Here is a 20,649-nt window from a genome sequence, read left to right on the forward strand (position 1 = left end):
CAACATGCTGATTAGAAGTAAAGACGTGCCTTGTATTACAACAAAATCCACGGTGGAACAGAAAAGTACCTTGTCACTCTAGGTTGAGGCTCATATGCTCGTATTCAACAATAACTATGAGAATCTGAAGAGAAAATCTGAAATAAATATCAGAGATGTAACAATCTGGATAGAACTAAGTGCTGGATAAGAAAAAACCTGCTGAACAAGACTCGGCTCACCTGCCGTGTTTACAAAGAGCTCCGCAAGTGTCAAAGTGCCAGGCGAGTCACTGTCAGCCATCGAAAGAGGAAACGGTACTGATGTAACTTGTCAAAAAAATAATAAGTGCGGTCTGAAAGTGACACATGATCCAATGTTAACCCTGACCCGTCACCAGAGTGAGTGCGGTGATGAATCTCACCTTTCAGGTAGGACGATGGAGAACAACAAAACAAAGATAGTAAAAAAAAGAAATGCCCCCTCTCTATATGAAACAAGGTAATAACAATGTGTGACAATTACGTACTAAAAAAAAGAATGGCGGGCGATGCACTGACTAATAAGTCTGTGCGAGCTGGTTCAAACCTATGATAAAACGGATGGAAAGGTGCTCGAGCCGACTGTGGCTGCCATGTTCAAGTATTAATGTCACTCGTTCCTGCTCCCCCTCGTGTGTGCGCATGCGTGAGTGACTAGCGTAGGGTGTGCACAGCCAGACGGGGGAGCGCCAATACACAGGCAGAACCTGCATAAATCGGCACCCCTCTGACGTAGGGGGTGTACAAAACGACGGGGGTGCGAATTTAGTTAGAACACCGGTGCCACTGAACTGCGCATGTTCAGAGGCTGATACGCATATCATGACCGGTGGAGTAATGTCTGCGCATGCTCAGTGGTTGAGACGTCATTATGACCCACGGAGAAATGTCTGCAATGCTCAGTGGTTGAAACAGGTTATGACCCACCGAGTAATGTCTGCGCACGCTCAGTGGTTGAGACGTTTTTATGACCCACGGAGTAATGTCTGCGCATGCTCAGTGGTGTGCTGTGCTGTCTGGTGGAGGCCCTTCTGCTGCTGCAGTCATTGCAGGCCGCGGCCGGGGCAGGTAAGGACCCGGCGTTTAACTTTGTATGTTGAGAAGCTCTTGAACCTGGGAGAATCCGTGAGAACCTAAACAACCCCTTATTATACTACAAAGATCCCGAATGACCCTCAGAGAGGGATGGGAGGGATCCTGGGAAGAGAGGAGGGGGAGGGAGGTCACTCCAGCCCTGAGAAAGAGGTACAAAGAGGAGAGGAGGAGGAACAGAGAGCGGAGGGGGAGGGACAGAGAGAATAGGAGGAGGGACAGAGAGAGGAGGGGGAGGGACAGAGAGAAGAGGAGGAGGGACAGAGAGAGGAGGAGGAAGGACAGAGAGGAGGAGGGGGAGGGACAGAGAGAGGAGGAGAAACAGAGAGAGGAGGAGGGATAGAGAGAGGCGGAGGGACAGAGAGAGGAGGGGGAGGGACAGAGAGAGGAGGAGGAGGGACAGAGAGAGGAGGGGGAGGGACAGAGAGAAGAGGAGGAGGGACAGAGAGAGGAGGAGGAAGGACAGAGAGGAGGAGGGGGAGGGACAGAGAGAGGAGGAGAAACAGAGAGAGGAGGAGGGATAGAGAGAGGCGGAGGGACAGAGAGAGGAGGGGGAGGGACAGAGAGAGGAGGAGGAGGGACAGAGAGAGGAGGAGGGACGTAGGGGGAGGGACAGAGAGAGGAGGAGGAGGGACAGAGAGAGGAGGAGGGACAGAGAGAATAGGAGGAGGGACAGAGAGAGGAGGAGGAGGGACAGAGAGAAGAGGAGGAGGGACAGAGAGAGGAGGAGGAAGGACAGAGAGGAGGAGGGGGAGGGACAGAGAGAGGAGGAGAAACAGAGAGAGGAGGAGGGATAGAGAGAGGCGGAGGGACAGAGAGAGGAGGGGGAGGGACAGAGAGAGGAGGAGGGACAGAGAGAGGAGGGGGAGGGACAGAGAGAGGAGGGGGAGGGAGGTCACTCCGCCCAGAGACAGAGGTACAGAGAGGAGAGGGAGCACAGGAAGAGCAGAGGGAAGGAGAGAAGAGGAGGAGGGACAGAGAGAGGAGGAGAAGGGACAGAGAGAGGAGGGGGAGGGACAGAGAGAGGAGAAAGAGGGACAGAGAGGAGGAGGGGGAGGGACAGAGAGAGGAGGAGAAACAGAGAGGAGGAGGGACAGAGAGAGGAGGAGAAGGGACAGAGAGAGGAGGGGGAGGGACAGAGAGAGGAGGAGGAGGGACAGAGAGAGGAGGAGGGACAGAGAGAGGAGGGGGAGGGACAGAGAGAGGAGGGGGAGGGAGGTCACTCCGCCCAGAGACAGAGGTACAGAGAGGAGAGGGAGCACAGGAAGAGCAGAGGGAAGGAGAGAAGAGGAGGAGGGACAGAGAGAGGAGGAGGAGGGACAGAGAGAGGAGGGGGAGTGACAGAGAGAGGAGAAAGAGGGACAGAGGAGGAGGGGGAGGGACAGAGAGAGGAGGAGAAACAGAGAGAGGAGGAGGGACAGAGAGAGGCGGAGGGACAGAGAGAAGAGGGGGAGGGACAGAGAGAGGAGGAGGGACAGAGAGGAGGAGGGACAGAGAGAGGAGGAGAAGGGACAGAGAGAGGAGGGGGAGGGACAGAGAGAGGAGGAGGAGGGACAGAGAGGGGAGGAGGGACAGAGAGAGGAGGGGGAGGGACAGAGAGAGGAGGGGGAGGGAGGTCACTCCAGCCCAGAGACAGAGGTACAGAGAGGAGAGGGAGCACAGGGAGAGCAGAGGGACAGAGAGAAGAGGAGGAAGGACAGAGAGAGGAGGAGGAGGGACAGAGAGAGGAGGGGGAGGGACAGAGAGAGGAGGAGAAACAGAGGAGGAGGAGGAGGGACAGAGAGAGGAGAGGGAGGGGGGCAGAGAGAGGAGGAGGAGGGACAGAGAGAGGAGAGGGAGGGGGAGGGGCAGAGAGAGGAGGAGGAGGGACAGAGAGAGGAGGAGGAGGAACAGAGAGGAGGAGGAGGGACAGAGAGAGGAGGAGGAGGAACAGAGAGAGGAGGAACAGAGAGAGGAGGAGGAGTGACAGAGAGAGGAGGGGGAGGGACAGAGAGAGGAGGGAGAGGGACAGAGAGAAGAGGAGGAGGAGGGACAGAGAGAGGAGGAGGAGGGACAGAGAGAGGAGGAGGAAGGACAGAGAGAGGAGGGGGAGGGACAGAGAGAAGAGGGGGAGGGACAGAGAGAGGAGGGGGAGGGACAGAGAGGAGGAGGAGGGACAATGAGAGGAGGAGGGGGAGGGACATAGAGAGGAGGGGGAGGGACAGAGAGGAGGAGGGACAGAGAGAAGAGGGGGAGGGACAGAGAGAGGAGGAGGGACAGAGAGGAGGAGGGACAGAGAGAGGAGGAGAAGGGACAGAGAGAGGAGGGGGAGGGACAGAGAGAGGAGGAGGAGGGACAGAGAGAGGAGGAGGGACAGAGAGAGGAGGGGGAGGGACAGAGAGAGGAGGGGGAGGGAGGTCACTCCAGCCCAGAGACAGAGGTACAGAGAGGGAGAGGAGCACAGGGAGAGCAGAGGGACAGAGAGAAGAGGAGGAAGGACAGAGAGAGGAGGAGGAGGGACAGAGAGAGGAGGAGGAGGGACAGAGAGAGGAGGAACAGAGAGAGGAGGAGGAGGGACAGAGAGAGGAGGGGGAGGGACAGAGAGAGGAGGGGGAGGGACAGAGAGAGGAGGAGAAACAGAGGAGGAGGAGGAGGGACAGAGAGAGGAGAGGGAGGGGGGCAGAGAGAGGAGGAGGAGGGACAGAGAGAGGAGGAGGGACAGAGAGAGGAGAGGGAGGGGGAGGGGCAGAGAGAGGAGGAGGAGGGACAGAGAGAGGAGGAGGAGGGACAGAGAGAGGAGGAGGAGGAACAGAGAGAGGAGGAACAGAGAGAGGAGGAGGAGTGACAGAGAGAGGAGGGGGAGGGACAGAGAGAGGAGGGAGAGGGACAGAGAGAAGAGGAGGAGGAGGGACAGAGAGAGGAGGAGGAGGGACAGAGAGAGGAGGAGGAAGGACAGAGAGAGGAGGGGGAGGGACAGAGAGAAGAGGGGGAGGGACAGAGAGGAGGAGGAGGGACAATGAGAGGAGGAGGGGGAGGGACATAGAGAGGAGGGGGAGGGACAGAGAGGAGGAGGGACAGAGAGAAGAGGAGGAGGGACAGCGAGGAGGAGGAGGGACAGAGAAGAGGGGGAGGGACAGAGAGAGGAGGGGGAGGGGGGAGGGACAGAGAGAGGAGGGGGAGGGGGGAGGGAGGAGGGACAGAGAGAGGAGGAGGGACAGAGAGAGGAGGAACAGAGAGAGGAGGAGGTAAAGAGAGAAGAGGAGGAGGGACAGAGAGAAGAGGAGGGACAGAGAGAGGAGAGAGGAGGAGGCAGAGAGAGGAGGAGGAGGCACAGAGAGAGGAGGAGGAGGTGGGACAGAGAGGAGGAGGAGGGACAGAGAGAGAGGAGGAGGGACAGAGGGAGGAGTAGGGAGGAGGAGGAGGAGGGACAGAGAGAGGAGGAACAGAGACAGGAGGAGGTAAAGAGAGAAGAGGAGGAGGGACAGAGAGGAGAGGAGGGACAGAGAGGAGAGGAGGGACAGAGAGAGGAGGAGGAGGCAGAGAGAGGAGGAGGATGGTCAGAGAGAGGAGGAGGAGAAACAGAGAGAGGAGGAGGCACAGAGAGAGGAGGAGGAGGTGGGACAGAGAGAGGAGGAGGAGGGACAGAGATAGAGGAGGAGGGACAGAGGGAGGAGGAGGAGAGAGGAGGAGGAGGGACAGAGAGGAGGAGGAGGGACAGATAGAGGAGGAGGAACAGAGAGAGGAGGAGGAGGTACAGATAGAGGAGGAGGAGGAGGAACAGAGAGAGGAGGAGGGACAGAGAGAAGAGGAGGAGGGACAGAGAGAGGAGGAGGAGGAGGGACGGAGAGGAGGAGGAACAGAGAGGAGGAACAGAGAGAGGAGGAACAGAGAGAGGAGGAACAGAGAGAGAAGGAGGAACAGAGAGAGAAGGAGGAACAGAGAGAGAAGGAGGAACAGAGAGAGGAGGAACAGAGAGAAGGAGGAGGCACAGAGGAGAGGAGGAGGAACAGAGAGAGGAGGAGGAACAGAGAGGGGAGGAGGAGGCACCTAGGAGAGGAGGAGGTACAGAGAGGAGGAACAGAGAGAGGAGGAGGAACAGAGAGAGGAGGAGGAACAGAGAGAGGAGGAGTAGGTACAGAGAGAGGAGGATGAGGGACAGAGAGAGGAGTAGGAGGGTCAGAGAGAAGAGGAGGAGGTACAGAGAGAGGAGTAGGTACAAAGAGAAGAGGGACAGAGAGGAGGAGGAGGTACAGAGAGAGGAGGAGGTACACAGAGAAGAGGAAGAGTGAGAGGAGGAGAGACAGTGAGGAAGAGGTACAGAGAGTGGAGGAGGTACAGAGAGAGGAGGAGGTACAGAGAGACGAGGAAGAGAGAGAGTAGGAGGAGGTACAGAGAGAAGAGGAAGAGAGGGAGGAGGAAGAACAGAGAGAAGAGGAGGAGGTACAGAGAGAGGAGGAGGAGGTACAGAGAGAGGAGGGAGTACAGGGAGAAGAGAGGGACAGAGGAGGAGGAGGCAGAGGGAGGCCACTCCAGCCCTGACCCAGAGGTACAGAGAGAAGAGGGACTATAGGGAGAGCGGAGGTACAGGGGATGGAGGAGGTACTGGGGGAAGGACAGAATCGGAGGAAGGTGGCACCAGCCCGAGTTACAACCTTTGAGCAAGAGGTACACATAGAGAGTGAAGGCACTTAGGTATGAGGAGAGAGAGGGAGGATAAAAAAATAATTAGAGAAGGTTACCACCAGCCTAACACAGAGGTACGGAGAGAAGAGGTGCACATAGAGAAGAGAGGTACTGGGGATAAACAGGGAGAAGAAGAGAATCAGAGGAAGATACCACCAGCCCTGAGTTACAACTCAGCAGACGCGAGAGGTACAGGAGGGGAGAGGCAGAGGAGCAGAAGGAAGTCCTCACCAGCTCTGGTTTGCAGCTCAGCAGGGGGAGGTACAGAGATAGAGAAGGAAGTCTTCTCACCGCCTCCTCTATCTAACAGACCTACACCACCCTCTCATAGCTGCCAAAGTTTCAGAATGCCTATGTGTGACATTTTCCTAAAGGTCGAAACTCAATATGTCTGCCTTGAACTCCAACCTAGAGTCCAACCATCCAAGGCTACATAAGTCTGTTTGTCCTGACGTGTCTATCATTGATAGGTGGATTAGATTGCTGCTTGATTCCCTTATTCTGATCATAACCAAAAATCATCATAGAACCTTTGCACCGGCCCTCTGGTTCAAAGATACACTATGGAATACCAAACAGAATTGTACATCTCTGGAGAGAATGTGGCAAAAATCCTACTGCACTGGTATTAAAGCAAACTATAAGATGGTCATAAAAGAATAACATCAATCAAATCAATCAAATAAGTTTTTATTTGTTTTGGTACTCAACTGAGGACCACAAATATAACACAATTACAAAGAATGAAATCACAATTATTATTTTTTTTTTTGTAAAATTTTTATTTTGCAGTATATCAGATGAGACAGAGAGGGGGTAGGGAAACAGTAAGAAGGGGATCAGGAAAGAAAAGAGAGAAAGACTGGCGACATACCGCCACAGAACCCCACACAGGGGGCGCAAAAATAGGGAGGGAATCATTCGCAGAAGAAGGGCAACATAGCTCCAAAGTCCACAAAAAGCTGGCAATAGTCCGAAAGAGCAACGGGGGAGCGTCCGCTCAGTTCAGACCCTTGTGCAGGACAGATATCCCAACAGTGGACGCAGCATCCTCAGACAGAAAGAGCAGCCCAAACTCCACCCAAGGCCAGCGGCCATCCCTAATCAGAGCTAGTCGCAGCCAAAGAAAGAACAAAGAAACAATTTCCCCAATGACCCCCCTCCCTCATCCCTCCCCAACATCTCCCTCCCCCCAGTGGCGGCAACCAGCAGGCATACAAAGCAATACAGACACTCTTGAGATCAAATTTGGAAGAGATGAAGGGACCGCAGCGCTGATGGACACACTGCTGAAGGCAGACCCCGGGACAGAAACCTCACAAGCGGGCCCCAGTTGCACATAAAGTTCTTAAAATTCCCTAGGAAAATGTCAGAGAGGCGTTCCATGCTTAACAGACGCCACAATCGGGCATGCCACAAGGAAATAGCGGGGGCAGATGGTGACTTCCACGCAGCTGCTAGAGTCATCTTAGCCGCACCCAGACACAACCACATAACACGCTTATCCGCCCTAGTCTGGTGCTCGAGCAGCGGGTCCCTAAGCCCTAATAAGACAAAGGCCATGGAGTCCGGGATCGGGTAACCCAAAATGTCCTTTACGTGGGACAGAATCTCAGCCCAGAATGGCTTGATGGTGGGGCACTCCCACCATATATGGCTAAAGTCTCCCAACATCCCACAGCCCCTCCAACACTTATCCGAAGCAGTGGGGAATATGCGGTGCAATTTAGAGGGATACAGGTACCAATCAAAGATGAGTTTCATATGTGCCTCTCTGAGATCAGTAGAGTGATTATGCGCCGTTACGTCCCTCCATAGGCCCTGCCACTCACTAGTAGAGATGTCCCTCCCCAATGTGGTCTCCCAATGGTCTTGGTATCGCGGTCGCGGCGACACGGCAGAGTCCAACAACAATTTGTACAGGAAGGAAATCGCTCCCTTCATGGTGGAGGTGCGAAGGAGGAAGGATTCAAATTTCGAGAAGGGTCTGGTAGCCGCGTCCACCACTGCAGGCGACGTCGCCCAATGCAGGAGCTGGAGATGTCTGAAGCGTTCCGTTGGAAGAACACCATAATCCCTCATACAGTTGTGGAAAGTGAGGGGTTCGACGCCATGGAACAAGTGGGTGAGGGCTCTACAGCCACCCTCCCTCCAAGCGTCAAAGGGACCTTCTGTCAGAGCCGGGGGGAAGGCCGGGTTGAAGTGAATCGGGGTGAATGGGGACGGGAAGGTGGTCCAGCGGTCGTCGCCGCTCACCGTGTCCCAGACCTTCAGCACTGTGCTCGTGGGAGTGCTAATGTAAGCGTTTTTGGGCCGGTCTGCCTTAGGTTTCCAGGCCAGATCCCAGATGGAGCGGCCTGCCACGCTCCGATCCATGTGGAGCGAATGCTTCTCCGACAGTTGTTGGGACCACTCCACGATGACCCTCAGCTGGGCAACTTTGTAGTACAAATGCATGTCCGGAAAGCCAACCCCCCCCTCCAAGCGCGGGCGCCGCAGAACCGCAAACGGAAGCCGTGCTCGGCCCCCTTGCCAGACATATCTCAGCATCACGGTCTTCAATCGGCGGAAGTAGTCGAGCCCAATCGGAATAGGCAAAGCCTGAAACAGGTATAACAGTTTGGGAAGGAGCACCATTTTGAGGGCGTGTATCCTGCCCAGCCACGAAATGAATTTAGGCTTCCACCGTTCCAGTTCAGTCTTAATGGAAGATAACATCGGGGGGAAGTTAGCTTGGAACAGGGCACCCACGGTGGAAGTCAACCGTACGCCCAGGTAGAGCAAGGACGTTGACGCCCACGCGAGCGGAGTAAGCAGCCGGGTCAGTTGCACCTCCCCCGCCGACAGGGTCAGATTCAGGATGTAGGATTTATCGAAATTAACCTTGAAGCCCGCCACCTCCTCGTAGGCAGAGAGTACCGAGTGGACATGAGGTAACGACAGAGCTGGGTCTCTGATGGACAGCAGGACGTCATCAGCAAAGAGCGAAATCTTATGCTGCTCGCCTGTAAAAGGAAGGCCTAGAATCCGCTCGTCCTCCCGCACCGCCAACGCCAATGGTTCTATACTAAGGGCGAAAAGTAGGGGCGAGAGGGGACACCCCTGGCGCGTCCCTGGAGAATGACGGAAACTCGCGGATCTATGGCCGTTGATCAGCACACGAGAGGTAGGGCCACTGTAGTTGGCTTCAATCATCCTGATGAAATGGGGCGAGAATCCGAAGGCCACCAACGTCTGATGTAAAAACCCCCAATCGACGCGGTCGAAAGCCTTCTCCGCGTCAAGCCCCACTAGCACCGCAGGTATGCGAAATCGTTCCGCCTTTTCGATGAGGTGGACGACGCGGCGCAGGTTATCATGAGTCTGCCTGCCCTTAATGAACCCGGATTGATCGGGATGGATCAAGGCAGGCATCAGATCCTGCAGTCTACCCGCCAGTATAGAGGAGTACAGCTTGGCGTCCAAATTGAGAAGCGCTATCGGGCGATAGGATGTACAAGAAGTGGGGTCCTTCCCCGGCTTGGGGATAATAGTGATCAATGCTTCGGCCATAGAGTCCGTGGTCCTACCATCAACCGCCATTGCGTTGAAGAGGGAGACTAAGTAGTCGCAAATGTCAGAGGCGAACGTTTTGTAGAAGAGGGCCGTGTAGCCGTCAGGCCCAGGGGCCTTGTGCAACTTCAGGGCCTTAATGGCATCTAAGACCTCCTCCCGGGTGATGGGGGAGGACAGTAAGTCATTCCATTCGTTAGAGACTTTCGGGAGAGGCAGGCCTTCCAGGAATCTAGATTGAGCCCCCGGATCGAGAGCGTCACTCGAATAGAGCGCCGCATAGAAGCGCCCGAATATGGTTGCTTTGTCTGCATCTTTATGCTGAACAGAGCCCGCATGGTCGCGAATTCCCCCTATATAATCTTTCTCGCGTTTATCCCGGAGTTGCCGGGCAAGATGGCGTCCGATCTTGTTGCCCTGGGAGTAGGAGGTGCGCCGAAGGCGCAAAAGAGTAAACTCCGCCCTGTTATTATAATGGGCCCTCAGCTTCCCTCGTACCGCCGTCAGGGGGCGCAGTGTCACCCTGGAGGGGTTCGCCTTGTGGGCCTGTTCCAAAGAGGTCAGCTCCTTTTCAAGAGCCTCCCTCTCCTCGCGCCTTAGCTTGTTCAAGTTCGCGTTGAGAGCGAGGCACGTGCCCCTTAAAGAGGCCTTGCACGCATCCCACGTGGTATATACCGATGTGTCCGCCGGGGGATTGAGGAGAAAGAATTCACCAATAGCCGTGCGCAAGGCCTTACAGGACACCTCATCCCGCACCAGAGCTGCTGGGAAATACCACTTACGCCAACCACCCCCCCCCAGTGGCCCAGTGTAGTCCCAGAACCACGAGGCTATGATCCGATAGTGAGAGTGGAAAAATAGTAGCCAATTGTATGTCCCCCCGAAGAGCCTGGCTAACCAAGATATAGTCAATGCGGGAGTATGATCTATGAACGTTGGAAAAAAAGGTGTAATCCCTGGTCTGTGCATGGAGAGAGCGCCAACTGTCGATCAGTCCCATATCACCCAATTGACGTTTAGTTTCGTCTGAGAAGACACCAGTGTCCGCCCTGCGGGCCCCAGAACTATCCAAACCCCTGTCCCATACCATATTGAAATCACCCAGCAAGAGTAAGTGACCCTCCACAAAGTCCCCCATTTTGTCCAGTAGACCCTGCAAAAAGCCATTCTGACCCGCATTAGGGGCATACAATACAGCAAAAGTACACAGGCGGCCACGCAACAAACCTTTCACCAGAAGCCAACGGCCTTCCCTATCCACACTCACTCCCATGGGTTGAAAATGCAGGGAAGCTCGGAAGAGCAGGGCCACTCCTCTATGTTTCGTGGGCGCAGACGCCCTGTAGATAAGAGGGAACTGTCTATGGCGAAGCCTCAACTCGTCCTTCCTAGCCAGGTGGGTCTCCTGGAGGGCGACCACATCCAGGTGGTGATCCACAATGTACTTCCAGAGTTTCTGCCGTTTCTGCGGGGAGTTAAGGCCCTTCACATTCCAAGTTTCTACGCTGATAGGCAAAAGGGAAAGTTAAAACACCACGCCATGCATACATCCAAACAGCCACCGTGCTGCACATGAACCAGAAACCGCACCCAAGGGAGATAAGCAAGCACAGGTATTCGAGGGAAAGATCCCGGCCATAACCATCCCAAAGAGCTCGCAAGTGCACCTCTCAAGCCACGCGAGGCATCCACGCTTCCAGAGCACGTGGGGGCCACAGGAGTCACACCCCAGAGCAATGAACAAAATACAGGAGTGAACATCAAAAAAAACTTCATCAGCACACATTCAGCACACACGGTCGCCGCCACTACCCCCCCAGCCCCCATCCCCAACCCAAACCGCCCTGTCATGACATCCACACGCAGAGCGTTAACAGACCCACCCCCCGTAACAACCCAAGAACCAAAAAAACAGGGCACAGGGCCGCAACCTGTAGTGTACAGTCGACAGTTCCAATGGGCCACAGGTCACACGGTCCACATCAGACTGGAAGTGGGGTGGGGGCACCAGATCAGGGGCCCCCAGGGCCAAGGCCCTGGGTGTCTTCTCCAAAAGTACCATAGTACCCCAGGGCCTCAAGAATAGAGGCGCCCCGCGCCCAACCATCACAGAAAGCAGGGATCATGCCGCTCCAGAGGTCTGCTGAGAATCCGCAAGGGTGGCCGAGGCCACCGACGCCACAGCCGATCCTCTTTCCTGCAAGCTCACAGAGTGGTCTGGGCGCAGCCGCTCCGGGGAAGCCCCAACTCGGTGCCAGGAAGATGAGCGACGTCGTCGCCGCGAAGGTGAGGACTGTGACGCTTGCGATGGTGGGTCCTCCTCCAGTCCTAACAGCTCCCTCGCAGCCTTCAGAGAGCGGATCTGCACCAACCTGTTCTGCCAGCGAAAGATAATCCGGAAGGGGTGACCCCAGGAGTAGGAGATGCCGTGCTCCCTCAGATAGGCAGTCACCGGCCGGAATTCCCTTCGTTTTTGAAGCGTGGATGCTGCCAAGTCCTGGAATAGCTGGGGTCGATGGCCCCGAAAGTCCAAGTTGGAGAGTGCTCTGGCGTTCCGGAGAATGCGTTCCTTAGTCTGGAAGTCGTGTACACAGGCAAGAATGTCCGGAGGGGGACCCCCTCGCCTGGGTAGGTCCACCCTGTGCACCCTGTCCAGCTTGATCTCCCGGACGTCTTCGTCGTCCAGAACCTGTATGAAGAGGGCCTGCACGTAGCCCCTCAGATCCCCAGCCTCACCGTCCCAGGGGACCGCTCTGACACGAATGTTATTTCTCCTGGAGCGGTTTTCCAGGTCCTCGGCATAGGCTTGCAGGTTCAAGTTCTGGTCCGTAAGGCGAAGAACATCTTGCTGCAGCTGGTGTACGTCATTGGCCATACTCAAATCGTGGTCTTCCAGCACGGCCACCCGTTCCCCGATGCCATCCACGTCCCTCCGGACCTCACGTAGATCTGAAGCCAGTTGAGCGCGAAGCTCGGAAATGTCCTCCTTGATCGAGGCAAAGAGTTCAGACATGAAGGCCTTAGTGGCCGGCGCGTCTTCGTCTGATTGTCTAGCCCAGCCACTCGCCCCAGGGGAATGCGGTGGTTGCGATGTTTTGGAGGTCCCCTCCTTCACCGTCCTCCCCTTACGCGGCTGTTGCGACATCGCGGCGGAGCTGCAGAGGCAGGGCCGTCTAGGATGCAAGCCTTGCTGGGGCACCCGCGTTGCCAGCGGCAGCCGCCCGAGAAAATGGCGGCACAAGGCCTCCCGCCGAGGATGCTGAAGTCTCCGTAGCACGGGGTCAGGCACCGGGGGAGGACACCCGGGGAAGCCGGGCGGAAGGCACCGCTCCTGGATCGCGTGAGTCTGGGAAACAGTCCGCGGGACAGAGCGAAGACCTTATGTAGCTCGTGTCCAGTCGCAGGCGAATCTCACAAGTCCACCACTGCAAGCCGCAGGGAAGCTGTAGGAAACGCAGGTGATGGGCCTCCCAAGGCCGGGCGGTGTTCACACTGGAGGGGACCGGTGGGGACGTCTCTCCGGTGGGCAGAGGCCATCAAGGGCGCCGATGCGAGGGGCAGGCCGAACCACTCCCAGTTCGTCCGGGTCCGCTAGAGTTCCACCGTTCAGGCGCACGTGGCCAGCCGGCCGACAAGGCGTCCAGTCGTGCAGGGCACGCCACAAAACAAACCACTCGCTGCAGCAGAGGGGGTGGACGGCTGGGGAGGGCAGATGACACCTTCCGGTCTGCAAGGTCACACCAAGTCGATGCCGTGCAGCTGCGTCCCACCGCGGCCTCACGTTCACGCAAGGCCGGTGCTCCGTAGGCCTCAAGCTGAAGAGCTCCCGGCGGCGTCGCCCAGCCACTCCAGGACACACCGATGGCACTAGACCACCCGCACAAAGCCGTTGATGTCTGCGGCCGCTTCAGAGCGGATTGAAGCCCCGCAGGCGTAGCTGTACAATGCTTAGCAGGTCGGGCGCCGGAGCGACTCGAGAGCACGTCTTACTCCGACGCCATCTTGGCCACGCCCAACCGAAATCACAATTATTAATATAGTATTAAAAATGACTTTAGAAATGTAAAAAAATTGTAACATACCCATTCATTGGGTGGTTGTTTACATCCAAGTAGATAGTTTTTTACATTTACAATTCTACATTTGGTATATATTGGGTCATGAAATCTAGACCGTGCTGCAACTATATTTGGATGAGGACAAACAAATAACATATGCTCAATGTCCTGATCTCCTCCATGACAGAATTTACATTTCGGAGATTCATCCGCTGACCATCTTGCAGTAAAAGTTTGCAGTGGTAGGATGCCTAGGCGCAACATTGTTATTGCCCTTCTTACACCGTGGGTAAGGGAAAACCCAACATATGGCTGAACGACCTTATATTCCAATGTTTCAATGTAGAGTTTGTACGAAGTTAGCTTATTACAATGTGCACAATCAAGGTCGAAGCTCAATCTTGGAGTAAAACATTTTAGAAAGAGCTTCAACTGAGAGATAGACCAGGTGAGCAAGATATCTTTAGTAAGATTAGCAATTTTAAATGCTGCAGTCATATTCCTATAAAAAATATACTTTAAAAGAATAACATAAAAGCTGCTACTTGGCTAGCACCTCCCACTTCTCTGACAGATTTTGTGCATCCCAAACTGCTTGAAAACTTTATTATAAGTAGTTGAAACACTTTCTGACCCTGAGAATACAGCCCAAACCGTTTCACTCTCTCTGAAGTTCAGTGTGATGAGCTAGGTGCTTTCTTTCCAGGGCACAAAGTATCGGGACTGGGATGGCACCAGTCCCCTTTTACGTGCCATGTTCTGAATCCTCCAATGGAAGCAGATGTATGTGATTTTTGAAACATATAAATTAACATAATGGTGTCGACTTCACTTGAAAACAAGCATTGAGAAAGGCATCATGTCAAAACGTGTCTGCCTGAAGCAAACAGGAAATGTATTACCCTGTGAGTGCTCTGTGCTGTTTCTTTGAAACTAAAAGAATATTTACATGAGTCCACCTGTATCAAAATAAGGAGGCACCCTCCTCTGGGTTCAGCAAGACCTGGTGAAAATGCTGTGAACATGCTGCATTATTTTATCCTTAACATGTATACATGTCACTGCATAGACTTCATATAAGTTGTTTGATTAGATGCTTATGGGTCCCTGTTTATTGTATTTATCCATCAAAATATGTCAATTTTATCAGACCAATTGTATCTATGAGTGCTTCACTCTTAACTCGTTTATGCAGCGGCAATTCCGCTGCGGTGCAATGGGTTTAATGAGTGGGTGGGGCCACGTCAGCCAACGGACGTGCATAGCACAACGAAGGTAGTGCGGGCCACGGCCGTTGGCCGACAGAAGCACGCAAGGGGTTAAAATATTAAGGAAAACATAAAAATAAAATACACAAGTGAATTAGCTTTTACTTTCAGAAACACCGGAAAGTCTGACTTTCTGATTATCTGTCCATACTTGCACATATGGAACTTTATACAATGCAATTTTATATCACCTTATTATTTTCCTTATACATGTATGCCCTCCTTTCTATGTAGTTGTGTATCTATATATTTATTACTTTACTCCTAACTGCAAAAAGAAAGATAGAAAAAAGCCTTCAACTTCCTCCAGTGCACTACTCTATGTCTCACTCTATACCTCTCTCAATATATCCTCCACCTTGACTGTCTGACTTATCCCAAACCTAATTCTACTACTATAATTGCCCTAAGTTCCGTTCTTGACTCCTCTATCCTTCCCTTAATCAACTCAAACCTCATCTTACTACTATGACCCTTTTTAGACTCTTCCCTCCTATAATCACCCCAAACCTCATCCTGACTTCGGAAGATAGAGGTTGTCGTTCCCTTTACTCGATGGGTATGAAAATTCGTCTTGAGATTTCTTGAAAAGAAATTGCTTTTCCCTCAGACAACGGAGGGCACACATATATGTATTGAAGCCTAATATTTCTGAAGATTCTCTCTTATATGATATTTCAATGATTTGGTTCCAAAGAGCGCAAGGTGATTTTTCCAGTTACAAATAACATCTGGAAGTAGATTACTATTCACAACCCTGATGAATTCCTTGTAGGACGAAACGCGCTGGCTGCACTGAACATGTATATGTATCTGCGAAAGGAATACAAATATATCAAGAAGTTTCCCATCTTAACCCCTTCACTGCGGCGGCTATTCCGCTGCAGTGCTAAGGGGGCGGGGCGGCCGCATGCTGGTGCTGGAACCGCTCCGTTACCAGCCTCGGTTGAGCTGTGCTCATGACGGAGCGGTTCCGTCATGGCCCGCCCCGCTCAATAGAATGCTCAGCGCAGGCACCGAATTCGCGCCGCGCATGAGCGGCAAGCGGGCCATGACGGAACCTCTCCGTCATCAGCACAGCGCACCCGCAGCTGATGACGGAGGGGTTCCGTCATCAGCGTGCAAGGGGTTAAAGCACATGACTAAGTGCATGATTAATGCCAACTCCGAATGATTTGGGTTGAACGGATTATTGATATTGTGGTCATGAAGTTGTGATGTTTTGATGGTATAAATGTTAGTAATCAAGTACCTAATCCACAGAATAATATATGTTTAGATAACAGTTCTGTGTTATTTTTTTAAATGACCCCAAACCTCATCAAACTATTAAGCTCTCCCAAATAACACTATCTAGACTCTTCCCTCCTGTGTCCCTCCCTTATCCTATTCAATCAAACTAACAGACTCTCATGACCACCGCTCTGGTTAACACACATTTCCCTATACGACTCTACCAACAATCCTTTGGATTCCAGAGTAATGTGTTACTCGCTGAAAAGCGCTTCAACTCCTCATAAAGGGTAGTAACTGCTATAAAGTCAACTACAACCTTGGGGCCACTTAGACTTGGGCGAAATGTGTTCCTTTACGGGCCAGTTGCATGAAATCACCCTTATCTATAAGGCGCTGTTGGCACAGACACAAAATGAGCTGAGTGACTTGACAGACCGATGATCTCAAGATATGGGGCAAGTACTCATGGAAGGGAACTGGCACAAAATCCTAAGCACATTCTGATTAATACAAATCAACTACATTCATAGAGCAGATCCTACACCAAAACGCATTGGTCTTATGTTCACAGGGACTCAGGCGGCATTCTCCCGTAGCCGGGAAACTGAGGCAGGACTTTTTGCATATGGTATGGGGGTGCCCAGTCCTTACCTCTTCTTGGGACCCAGAGGTGAACTACATTATTACTGCCACCCGCCACAGGCCACGGACCGCAGAATCAACAGGGCCCCAGCGACCTGCCTATTGGTCTTTTTTCACACTTTTGTAAATCTCCCAAAGGACCTACGCTGCAGGGATGGGGTAAGCAGGGGAGGACAAAGGGGGCTGCTTGAACGGGGGCAGCATCCAACATTGAGGCACGGAAAGGGAGCCCTGACCACGCACAAGCATTGGACCTGATTGTGAGGGACTGACTAAATATAGATGGGGCAGCGGTGAATCCAACTATCTGAGGACATTTCTACCGAAGAGGACTGACCCAAAGCACTCATAGAGGTGCAGACACATGTTCTACGATACACAACATGAGGTGATACTCTGCCCTCATGTAGCAGAATAGTCCAATACCTGGCCCTGCTTCACTCTCACCCATTATCTCCATTGGCTGTGGCATCGCCCCTAGGGAAGCTATGCTGGTTACACCCCTTTTCCTCTCATGGCGAATGACCTTCACTGCACACACCACTTTCCCTTTTCTCCAATCTCAATTCATGACGGCCTTTTCTGCATTAGATGCATATATCTGAGCTGCATAAGGGTGTTGTATCATTGGTATGTATGGATGGACCTTATGATTTATGACGGCCTTTTCTGGATTAGATGCATATATCTGAGCTGCATGGAGGTGTTGTAACATTTGTATCTGTGGATCAACCTTATGATTTATGACTGCCTTTTCTGGATTAGATGCGTATAACTGAGATACATGGGGGTGTTGTAACATTGGTATCTATATATGAACCTTGTGATTTATGACAGCCTTTTCTGGATTAGATGCACATAGCTGAGCTGCATGGGGGTGTTGTAACATTGGTATCTATATATGAACCTTATGACTTATGACAGCCTTTTCTAGATTAGATGCATATATCTGACCTGCATGGGGTTGTTGTAACATTGGTATCTGTGGATGAACCTTATGAGTTATAACTAGGTCTCCCGGTTTTATGGTATTATTTTTTTGCAATTTTTTATTTTTTGGGCATTTTTTCTGTATTTGTCCGCATTTATTTTTGCCACAAGCAAAAGACGACGCTACAGCTAGTATTTGTCCGCATTTATTTCAGTCCCCAAAAACCCATGTGCAACTGCTTGTACACGGACACAAGAGCTGAGGGAACAACAAACTAAATGGCAACATACTCAATACACACCGATCACAATGCAAAAGGGACACCACAAGCCACCAGGCCGCAGACAGACATGGGGTTAAGTGTGCGTCCAGCTACAAGAGTTGGATCTAGGACTGTTTGTTGCAGATCCAGAACAAGAGATAACATAGGCTAATGTTTTCCCAACATCCTAGGCCTGACCACAATATTTTGGACAGCCCTCGGCACATACAATCATCACTCACCATTGAACACTGTACAGGCACATGCAGCAGAGCAAGGGCCTAATGAGAGACGGCTGAACTCCAGGTATTTGCAATAGAAGGTGATCTTGGTGTAATGAGAGATAAAGTTTTATGCTGGGGAATATTGTCATCAAATATAGGAGTGGAAACAGTGACTAGGGCAACGCAAAACCTCTCACCTCTCACAGGCTGCACCTGTCTACTTAACTATCGAGTACTCTCAATTTGAGAATTTCTGTTTTCCTTTGTGTAACTGCGTTTGCGCACTAACGTTTATTAATTTCTTTTTTCACAAAATGTGTATATGTAGAATACCAGCTCTTGATGTAAAACAAATGTTGCTTGGCCAAATACTATTCATCCTGCATTGTATTATTGGCATTATAAAAACACAGTGCTGTTCCGTGTCATCACAGCATGGTTGCCGAATTTAAAGTGCGGATACAGAATGTGTAACGGATCGTGACATGAAATGACTGATGCCATTTCAGTTGAGTAAACTGTTCAGATTTCTGACCTGCTTCCACAACAAATACAGACCTAGTCCGACCTTACGGCGTATTCGGTCACTGGGCAGACAGACTAAATTGCTTCTTACATGCATCTAATAAGGCTGACTATTTTCACACTGTATTTAACAACACCTGTATGGCGGCAGGACTTCAGACAATGTCAAGCACGTATCTTGTGGCCGATGAGCCAGTGTGTTTGCCCACTAGCACTCTGGGCTGACACACACTTGGTTCATGGGACTGCAAGATGAAGGGACTAGGATAATGGTTCTGAAAATGTTTCAAATGTCACCTAATTTCGGTAAAGTTTACAATTTGCACTCCGCTACTTGTAATATTCTCTCACATTTCATGACAGAATTTCTGTGACTCATCCATGATGTCAGGCGTCATGAAATGTGATGTGGTCACTTGCTTGATTTGCAGGTATTGCTGGTGCTCTCGGTTCAATGTGTGCTTGCGGCCCTTTTGTTGGTGGTGGCAGACTTGAGACCCATCCACTCCAATGTGCACGTGGTCGTTAAGTGGTGTCTATGAGGGAGAACCTGGGCAAAGAGGGCCCTTTATTTTTCATGGAACCACCCTCGGCCATTAACTACACGGTCCAAGGTGATAGCACCCAGAAAAGTATGAAAGGCATTTTAAAACTTTACACTTGAGTTTACGCAAATTGTTTTGCTGCTCTGGAAACAGCGAGCACAAACTGCAACAATGGGATAAATAGGCTTCTGTGTGAGTGTCCGTGTTTGATTTTCGAGTGCCCTATTCCCCTTTTATTGAGATTGATGACATAGGTTGCCTTCTTTTGGCCCTGCATGAGTAACACCTCAGTGATTGCTCACTAATGTGCCCTGCCAAGAATCCTTTCCTTTACTAATGCCTTGCTCCCTTCTACCTGGGCTGAGATGTAGAGCCAAATTTCAGAAGTGGGGGCTGCGAAAAATTTTGGAAGGGTTGATTCTCCCAGCAATATGCAGAGCAGAGATGCAGGAACGCTATAAGGAGTGAGAAAACAGAACAAAGCCTTGTTAGTAAATAAATGGTCCGTTAAAACCTGTGAAGTACTTGGGTGCGGCTGTATGTGTGCCCGGGAAGCTGTCTCACCCGGGCTGACACACAAGGGGGTCTGAAGCTCTTTGAGCCCAATGGTGTTGCGCGCCATTAATCTGTCCCCAGACACCACAGAAATAGACTTGCCAAACAGATGCTGAATTCGAAAGAAGGGCTGGGCAGCAACAAAAGGAACAGGGGCGTGGAAACTCTGGGCTGAAGCACGGCAGCGCGGCAAAATTTACTAGTATTTTGCCGTTTTTACATATAAATACAGACAAAGGAAAAATTGTTTTCCGTCTGTATTTATATGTAAAAAGCTGTTTAAACGGAAAACCGGGAGCCCTAGCTATAACTGCCTTTTCTGGATTAGATGCATATATCTGAGCTGAAAGGGGGTGTTGTAACATTGGTATCTATGGATGGACCTTATGATTTATAACTGCCTTTTCTAGATTAGATGCATATATCTGAGCTGCATGGGGTTGTTGTAACATTCGTATCTATATATGGACCTTATGATTTATGACTGCCTTTTCTGGATTAGATGCATATATCTGAGCTGCCTGGGGTTGTTGTAACATTGGTATCTATATATGGACTTTATGATTTATGACTGCCTTTTCTGGATTAGATGCATATATCTGAGCTGCCTGGGGGTGTTGTAACAATGGTATCTATATATGAACCTTACGATTTAGGACGGCCTTTTCTGGATTAGATGCATATATCTGAGCTGCCTGGGGGTGTTGTAACAATGGTATCTATATATGAACCTTATGATTTAGGACGGCCTTTTCTGGATTAGATGCATATATCTGAGCTATATGGGAGTGTTGTAACATTGGTATCTATATATGGACCTTATGATTTATGACTGCCCTTCTGGATTAGATGCATATATCTAAGCTGCATGGGGGTGTTGTAACAATGGTATCTATATATGAACCGTATGATTTATAACTGCCTTTTCTAGATTAGATGCATATATCTGAGCTGCATGGGGTAGTTGTAACATTGGTATCTATGGATGAACCTTACGATTCATGACAGCCTTTTCTGGATCAGAGGCATATATCTGAGGTCATGGGGGTGTTGGAACATTGGTATCTATATATTAAC

At 51.5% G+C, this 20,649-nt stretch overlaps 1 protein-coding gene across 1 annotated transcript in view; it reads left to right on the forward strand.

The window, feature by feature from the left end:
• Nucleotides 1-989: 989 nt before the first annotated feature.
• LOC147709896 (uncharacterized) overlaps nt 990-20,649 on the forward strand; it is a 130,179-nt gene continuing 110,519 nt past the window's right edge. The window contains exon 1 of the mRNA XM_086928338.1: nt 990-1,088. The gene's annotated coding sequence lies outside the window, so the exon portion shown is untranslated. The remainder of the gene's footprint in view (nt 1,089-20,649) is intronic.

This window comes from Lissotriton vulgaris, chromosome 6 (genome assembly GCF_964263255.1).
Source record: "Lissotriton vulgaris chromosome 6, aLisVul1.2, whole genome shotgun sequence".
Classification (NCBI taxonomy): Eukaryota; Metazoa; Chordata; class Amphibia; order Caudata; family Salamandridae; genus Lissotriton; species Lissotriton vulgaris.